Below are 7965 nucleotides of genomic sequence, written 5' to 3' on the forward strand. Positions count from 1 at the left end.
GCCCATGTCTCTCCAAATATTTCTTATTCATGTACTCATCTAGATGTCCTTTTAAATACTGTAACTGTTCCTGCATCTACCGCTTCCTCTGCAAGTTCAGTCTACACACAAACGATTGCCACTCATGTCCTTTTTTAAATCTTTCTCCTCTCATAAAAATATACCCCCCCAGTCTTGAAACCACCCAACCTAGGGCAAAGACACCTGCTATTGCCCTTGAGGCTCACTGATGATGTTACCTAGAATGGTGACGAAACATCTGAAAACTAACCTTCCAGCTCAGTGAGCAAACTTACATCCAGAACCTCAACCTGAGCTACAAATCTTCTCAAAACTCGCTAACCCCTTGTGATTTTATAAACCTCTATAAAAATAATCGCTCAACCACCTACACTCCAGTGAGAAACATCCCAGCCTATCCAGCCTCTCCTTTATCACTCAAGCCCCCCATTATGGGCAAAATCCTGGTAAATCTCTTGTGAAACCTCTCCAACTTAATAACCTTCCTATAACAAGGAGACCAGAAGTGGACACAGCACTTAAGAGGCCTCACCAATGTTCTGTATAACCTTAACATAACACAACATAACCTTAACCTAAGTGAGGAGGTGTATACTCTACAGACTGTGACAGTCTTAATCACCTTAAACTTGGCACATGAGGTTGTCACTTAGTTTCGGTGATTTATATTAGTTAAATACATGACATGTCTTTCCTGTCATAATCTTCAATTCCCCATTTGAATTTAATATATACTTGTTTTACAGGTTAATATTTTAATGCAGGAGATGGCAGTCTGTCCACAACTCTATATCATTAAATTGTGAAATGTTAAATATGAAGAAATGATTTCTGAAATTGTTTCTATTTGTGACAACCTTAAGACTATTTGATTTGCTTTCTGGTTTTCTACAAAATATCCCTCTATTGATCTGCTGAATACTCTAATTCATAAAATTGGATGTTTTAAGCAAGTAGAACGTAAGCACCACTGTATGAACTTACCCTGTGTGTCTCTTTCCAGCATTCCTGCTGTAGTTACAACAGGGGAACCTTCAAGCAATTTCCTGCCTCTGGGTTGGTTCCTCAGCTTTTTTTCAAATCTCAATTGTCTGAAATATTGAGCAACCTTAATTTCCATTCTGAACATGCCTTTATTGACTTTTGTATAAAATAAAAACTGGCACACTTAACACAGCTTGACATAATACTCTTGAAGTTTGAATCCAAGACATCTCCCAACAATGAATTTTTCTTTGCGATTGTCACTTAATGTGCAGTGGTGTTACTGTACCAACTATACCATGGAGGGAAACTAAATTGCACCAGTGCGAATATATGAAATACTGCCATTTGTGATAACCCTTCGATGTGCTCCCACTGCCAGGACCAGCATCAACAAACTAGTATTCTATTTGAATATTCGGATATACCCTCCACCTGACAGCGAATGTATAACTGCACAAATTCCAAGACATTGCTATGTTTTTCAATAGCTTTAAATGGACCTATTGAAAATTATATATTTACACACATAAACACCATTTATGCTTTACAGATATCCATATGGCAAAATGCTATGATGTTTTTCAATGTTTAATCAACAAGTAGAGGCATTTTCCTGACGCTTTATTCCATTTCTATGGAAATGCATTTTATTTTATTCATATATCCTATTTTAATAAGACTACAGCTTTCAATTAGTAGTAATCTGAATATTGAGTGTGTATTTTTATTTTTTAAGACTTTTCTTCTTGAATCTTAAAATTTATAGATAAAATAAATTTTATTGCTTTTTAAGATCTTATCAAAATTAGATTAAGTTATAATTGAATTACTAAATTATACCAATAGATCCATTATTGCTGAAGTTTGAGACACCCCCGATAATGCTTATTTAAGATATCTAGCATTGTTCCATTTTAGCGAAGTAATTTAGCAGAATTACTAAGTCTTTTATCTCAAACTTTTGCTTTAGCACAAGTGTCCCAGCAAGCATCTCACTGTCTTCTATAATTAGCTGGTCTCCTTTTTTTTTTTTGCACATGTTTATGTATTGAAGGTCTTGGACAATGTGTTGAGATTAGTCTGGATATTAGTGCCAAAAATGAAGGACGTCAGTTATGTAAAGAAACCAGAGAAGCTCGGATTGTTCTCTTTTGATCTTAAAAGAAAGTTCAGGTGACATTTGATAAAGGTGTTCAAAATGATGAGCTGTTTTTATAGAGCAGATAAGTTGTCTACATTTGCAGGAGGCCCAAAAACCAAAGATAATAGATTTAAGATAATTGGTAAAAGACTCAAAGTGGAAAGGAGTCTTTATGAAGTGAATTATAATGATCAAGCATAGACTACTTGGAAGTAAGAGCAGATACAATACAAACTTTTAAAAGGGAAATTTGTTGTGTATGAAACAAGAAAAAAGTTACACTGCTATGGAGAAGAAGCAGGATAACTAATTGAGTAACTATTGCTGGCACAGGTACAGTAAGCTAAATAGGCTCCTATGCCATGTGATACTGCTAAACTATAAACTTAAGTAGTTTCTTTCTCCAACATCAAAAGCTGTTGTTTCCAAGTACATCTAACTGAGTCAAATTTAATTTTTAAAGTGCCATTTTTTAAATTACTCCCACAAAGAACAGTTTAGTCAAACATGACTTTACTTCCACCAAAATCATGTTGATCCTAATTGTTTTCAGATTTAAGTGGCCAGTTATAATTTTTAATCATTGATTTATAGCATTTTCCATTTAAATATTAGATTGACAAATATGTAGTTACCTGTTTTCTGTTTCCTTCCTCCCATGAATAAAGGTTTTAGATTTGCTCTTTAATTGCACTATTTATGATCCCGTTCATCACTTAACTGATGATTTGAGATAATGCTACTGGTGTGGAAATCGGCCAAGTTGGATTTGTCCTGCATTTTGTGAACAAGGCAAACTGGGCAATTTGCTACATTGTTGGGCAGATCCCAGTGTTGTAGCTGTACTGGAATAGCTTGGCTACGGTCACGGTAAGAGCACAAGTTTTCAATACTACTGCTGAAATGTTGTCAGGATTTGCAGCCTTTGCAGTATCCAGTCCATTTAACTATTGCTTCATTTCATATAATGGAGTGAATATAAATAGCTGAAGACTGCGATCAATTATATTGGCGATCTCTGGTGGAAGGTTGGATGGATCACCTGTGGCTGAAGACTCTCAAACTTTTCCACCTTATTTTTTGCAATGATATCTTGGCTTCCCACATCCATTGAGCATAAGGATATTTGTGGAATCAACACCTCCAGTGATCTGTTTAATTGTCCACCACTATTCATGACTGGATATGGTAGGCCTACAGAGCTTAGATCTGATCTGTTGCTAGTAGAATTATTTAAACCTGTCTATCATTTGCTGCTAATGCTGTTTGGCTTGCACTTAGTCCTGTTTTAGCTTCACCAGGTTTACATCTCACTTTTGAGTATGCCTTTTGCTGCTCCTGGCACACCCTCCTGCACTCTTGATTGAACCAGGGCTGAGGGCAGAGTGGGATATCAATCAGGCTGAGTTTCCAAATATTGTTGGAATACACTTCTGCTTCTGATCGACCACAGTACCTCGTTTTCCCAGACTCTAGTTGCTAGATCTGTTCAAAATCTATCTGTTTAGCTTAGTGAATGTGCTGTGTGGCACAATGTGAGGTATTATCATTGTGAAGGTTGCACTTCATCTCCACAAAGAGATGCGGTGGACACTCCTGATTTTGTCATGAATAGATGCATCTGTAGCTGACAGATTGGTGAGAATGAGGCCACATATGTGTTCCCTCACCTCCCAGCCTAAGAGTTATGTCCTTCAGAAGTTGGTCAGTTGTGTGGATGCCAAGCCACTCTTGGTGATGGATATTGAAGTCCACACAGTTTGTTCTGCGCCATTGCCACTCTGCGCCATTGCCACTCTCACTGCTCTCTCTGCATGGGGTTCAACATGAAATCATTAGCTGACAGGGGGACATTAGATGTAATTACCAGGTTGTTTCCTATCCGTTTGTGACCAGATGCCATGAGGATTCATGGAATCCATAGTCAATGCCATGAGGATTCATGGAACCTATAGTCAATGAGGTCTCTCAGAACCACTCCATCCTGATTGTAAACCTCTGTGCTTCCACCTGTGCTGTTGTTTGGACAAGACATACCCAAGAATGGTGTCATTGGTGTCCGGGACATTGGAAGATGTGATTCAGGGAGTATGGTATGTTGACTGCTGTGGGCTAGTCTGTCAGACAGCGCTCTGTTTTTTTTCACTAGCCCCAAAATGTTGGTAAGGAAAACTTAGCAGGGTTGACAGGCCTGTGTTTGCCAGGCAGAGTCATTTGTGGTGCCTTGGGTGATGTGATATGTGGTATGTTAAGCTTAATTTCTTTTCAGGATTTGTAGCTGTTTGATAAGTGATTAGCTGGTTAGGCCATTTCAGAGGGTAGTTGAGAGCCAACCACACTGCTGTCAGTTTAAAGTCGCATGTTGGCCAGACAGGGTAAAGATCGCAGAGTGCCCCCCCCCCCCCCCCCCCCCCCAGGACATTAGTGAACTGGGTGGGTTTTGTGACAGTGGACACTAAATACCAAGTTATTTGTTTTTCCTTTTGGAATTCAAATTCTGCCATCTGCCATAGTGGGATTCATACCTGCATTACTTGGGAATTTGATTATTTGTCCAAAGACTACCATACATTATCTGATCATAAGTGGAGTGTCCCCTGTCAGCTGATGATTCAGTATTTCATGTTGAACCCCACCTAGAGGGAACACTGAGAGTAGATGGGCTTCAGTGTCCATCACCAAGAGTATCACTACAGCAGCATCACTACAGACTATGTAGGCCAAGTGCTAAAGGACGTAACTCTTATGTTGGCAAAGAAAGCGTGGATTGGTAGTACAGGAAAAGTTACAAAGCAATAGGAGTTAAGACCCAGTCCTTTTTCCACCCCGTTCTTTATTTCCAAACAATCAAGAGTGAAGCTGTTGCACTATAAATATGTCTGCAAATCTTGAGAGGATAGCTGATTTTCCATTGTGTCCTGATGAGAGCTGTTCTGTTCCATCTCAGCTAATCTTGTGAGATTATGATGTGGTTAGCTGCTCTGTGCACGTTTCTTGAAGCTGAATTAGATCATGACTGTTGTGGATCTGCCTCCTGTGAAGCCATACTGTCTGAGTATTTCCTCGGCTCGTTGATGGAACCTTGTTAGAATGACTGAGAAACGCTTTCCCAATGGTACTGAGGGATAAGATGACAACTTCCTACTCCCTGCTGCTAGTTGGATGTCTGTGACGGTCAAAGCTGGAAGGCTAATAGCAGGCTGTCCAGCACTAAAGGAGCTGCAGTTTTCCAGGCAAGGGAATGTGAGGCCACTTCTATCTCGAGCACTCTTGAAAAAAGACCACACGTGCCAGAATGCTGTTGTGGAGAGAAGCCCCTCCACAAAGCTGATTCCAGTGTAGCTGTGGCTTAGAGATGGTGCATTGTGGTATTGGGATTCTCCAAGTGATTCTGGAGAGCTGCCCTATCCCTGGACTGCAGCTGGGTGGTCACTTCCAGGTATTTGTCATGCTCCTAATGCCACGGGTGGCCCAAAGTTCCATTTGGGAAATTCTAGCCTGCTACCAAGCAACGGTTTTGATTATCCATTTTTGAAGTGAAATAACGAGGTACCAGAAGCTGTACCATGTCTGAGCCATCATCCAGGAAAATGGCCAGGGAGTTGGAATGTGGCACGAACCAACCAGCATTGAGTAATTCCACATCTGCCTGTTCTATTCCTGTCCTCTTCAAATCAGTACCAGAGACCTGTCCTGTCTTCTAACATTCTGGTAAATGACTGGTATTGTTGACAGTGAAGTGGGATTGAACCTATGGCCTTTACTCATAGAGATACGGTAGTTTAAACTTGGTTGCAAACTAATTAGGAACTGGAGCTGAACGGTATTCAAATTATTGATGCATAGTCATACAGCATGGAAACAGACCCTTCAATCTAACTCGTCCATGCTGATCAGGTTTCCCAAACTAAACTAGTCCCACTTGCCTGAATTTGGCCCATATCCCTATAAACCTTTCCTATTCATGTACCTGTCTAAATGACTTTTTAAATGTTGCATTTGTACCTGCATCTGCACATTTTGCTCAACATCAGTGTCAGTTATGAAGATGTCATGTCTGACTCAAAATGTCACATCTATTACCCACTGCAAAAGTTTCTCAGACATACTGAATTTCTCGCAGCATTTTCTATTTATATTTCAGATTTCCAGCATCTATTGTATTCTGAACATAGGAACAAAGAACAAGTGTAGGCCACTTGGCACTTTGAGCCTGCTTTGGCATTCAATAAGATCATAACTGATCTAATTTTAACCTCAACTGTATATGCCTGATAATTTTTCACAGCATTGGTAATCAAGAATCTATCTACCTCTGCTTAAATATCTTTAAAGATTCTGCATCCACTCCCTTTTAAGGAAGGGAACTCCAAAGACATTCAACTCCCAGAAAATATGTTTTAAATGGCCATCCCGACCCCCTTATTTTTAAACTATCACCACCTGTTCTAGTTTCTCACACACAAGAAACAACACGCTTTTAACATTCACCCAGTCAAGTCCCTTCAGGATCTTATGTTTTAATTAACTCGCCTGTGACTTTGCAGTATTCTAGAGGATATAGGGCTAAACTGCCTAGCCTTACTTCATAAGGCAATCTGCTTATTTCGGGTATTATTTTTATAAAACTTCCCTGAAGGGTTTACAATGCATTAACATCCTTCTGCAAGTACAGTCACCAGTACTGTACAAAGTACTTCAGAAGCAACTTCACAAATGCCCTGTATAACTGAAGCATAATTTCCCTTGTACGAGGTCACCCAGATCTCTCTGCATGTCAGACCTCTGCAACCTCCCAACATTTAAACAATCTGCTTTTTCATTACTGCTGCCAAAATGAACAATTTCACACTTTTCCCATGGTCATACTCCATTTGCCAGATCTTTGTCCACCTACTTAACCTATCTACGTCCCTTTTTTGTAGGCTTCTTATCTCCTCTTCACAACTCACTTTCCTACCTATCTTTTTGTCATAATCAAATTTAGCTTATGTACCTTTTGATCCCTTCTTCCAAATCATTTCCATAAATTATAAAGAATTGAGGCTCCAGCACAGACTCTTGTGGCATACCATTTGTGACAACATGCCAAACTGCAAAAAAAACCCACTTACTCCCCACACTTTTGCCTGTTAGCCAGCCAATCTTCTCCCCCATTTATTGACTCCCACAGTATTTGCTTTTACTTTCTACAAGAACCTTTGCGGTATCTAATGCAATGTCTTCTGAAGATCCAGATACAATACATCACACTGGTTCCCCTTTTATCCACAGCACAAGTTACTACTCAAAGAACTTTGCTTTTATATCAGTAGCTCATGGTTAACTGTATTGACGTCACTTCCTGTTATTGTTGTTCCAGACTGCAGGACGACTACCCCGTCTTGGATTATGAAGTTCTTAATTCTTAAAGTTGAGTTCTAAATGGCTTCTAACTGATTACTTTGTATCGAATATGTATCCATAGTAACAGGAAAACATTCTATGATGCAACAATCTGTGTTTAAAAAGTGTTCTAAACAGTAATTTGATATTAAGACATTTAAGTCTTGAAATGCTTTTGTAATCAAGTGCTGATGCATTGTAAGCAAAAGAGTACCTGTTTATTTATAAATTATGTCCTGATTGTGACAGACCATTCACATTATGATGGCTTTTTCGTGATAATATCTGTCTACCTTGTGATTCGATATTTATGAATACGAAAATCTGACAACTTAATAATATTTGAATGCACATCTGTGTTGCTGTTGGAGTTTTGAATGAGTACCCTGTGGAATATGGACACAACACAAGATGCTACTGGTGATGTAGCA

This window comes from Stegostoma tigrinum, chromosome 26 (assembly GCF_030684315.1).
Source record: "Stegostoma tigrinum isolate sSteTig4 chromosome 26, sSteTig4.hap1, whole genome shotgun sequence".
Taxonomy (NCBI): domain Eukaryota; kingdom Metazoa; phylum Chordata; class Chondrichthyes; order Orectolobiformes; family Stegostomatidae; genus Stegostoma; species Stegostoma tigrinum.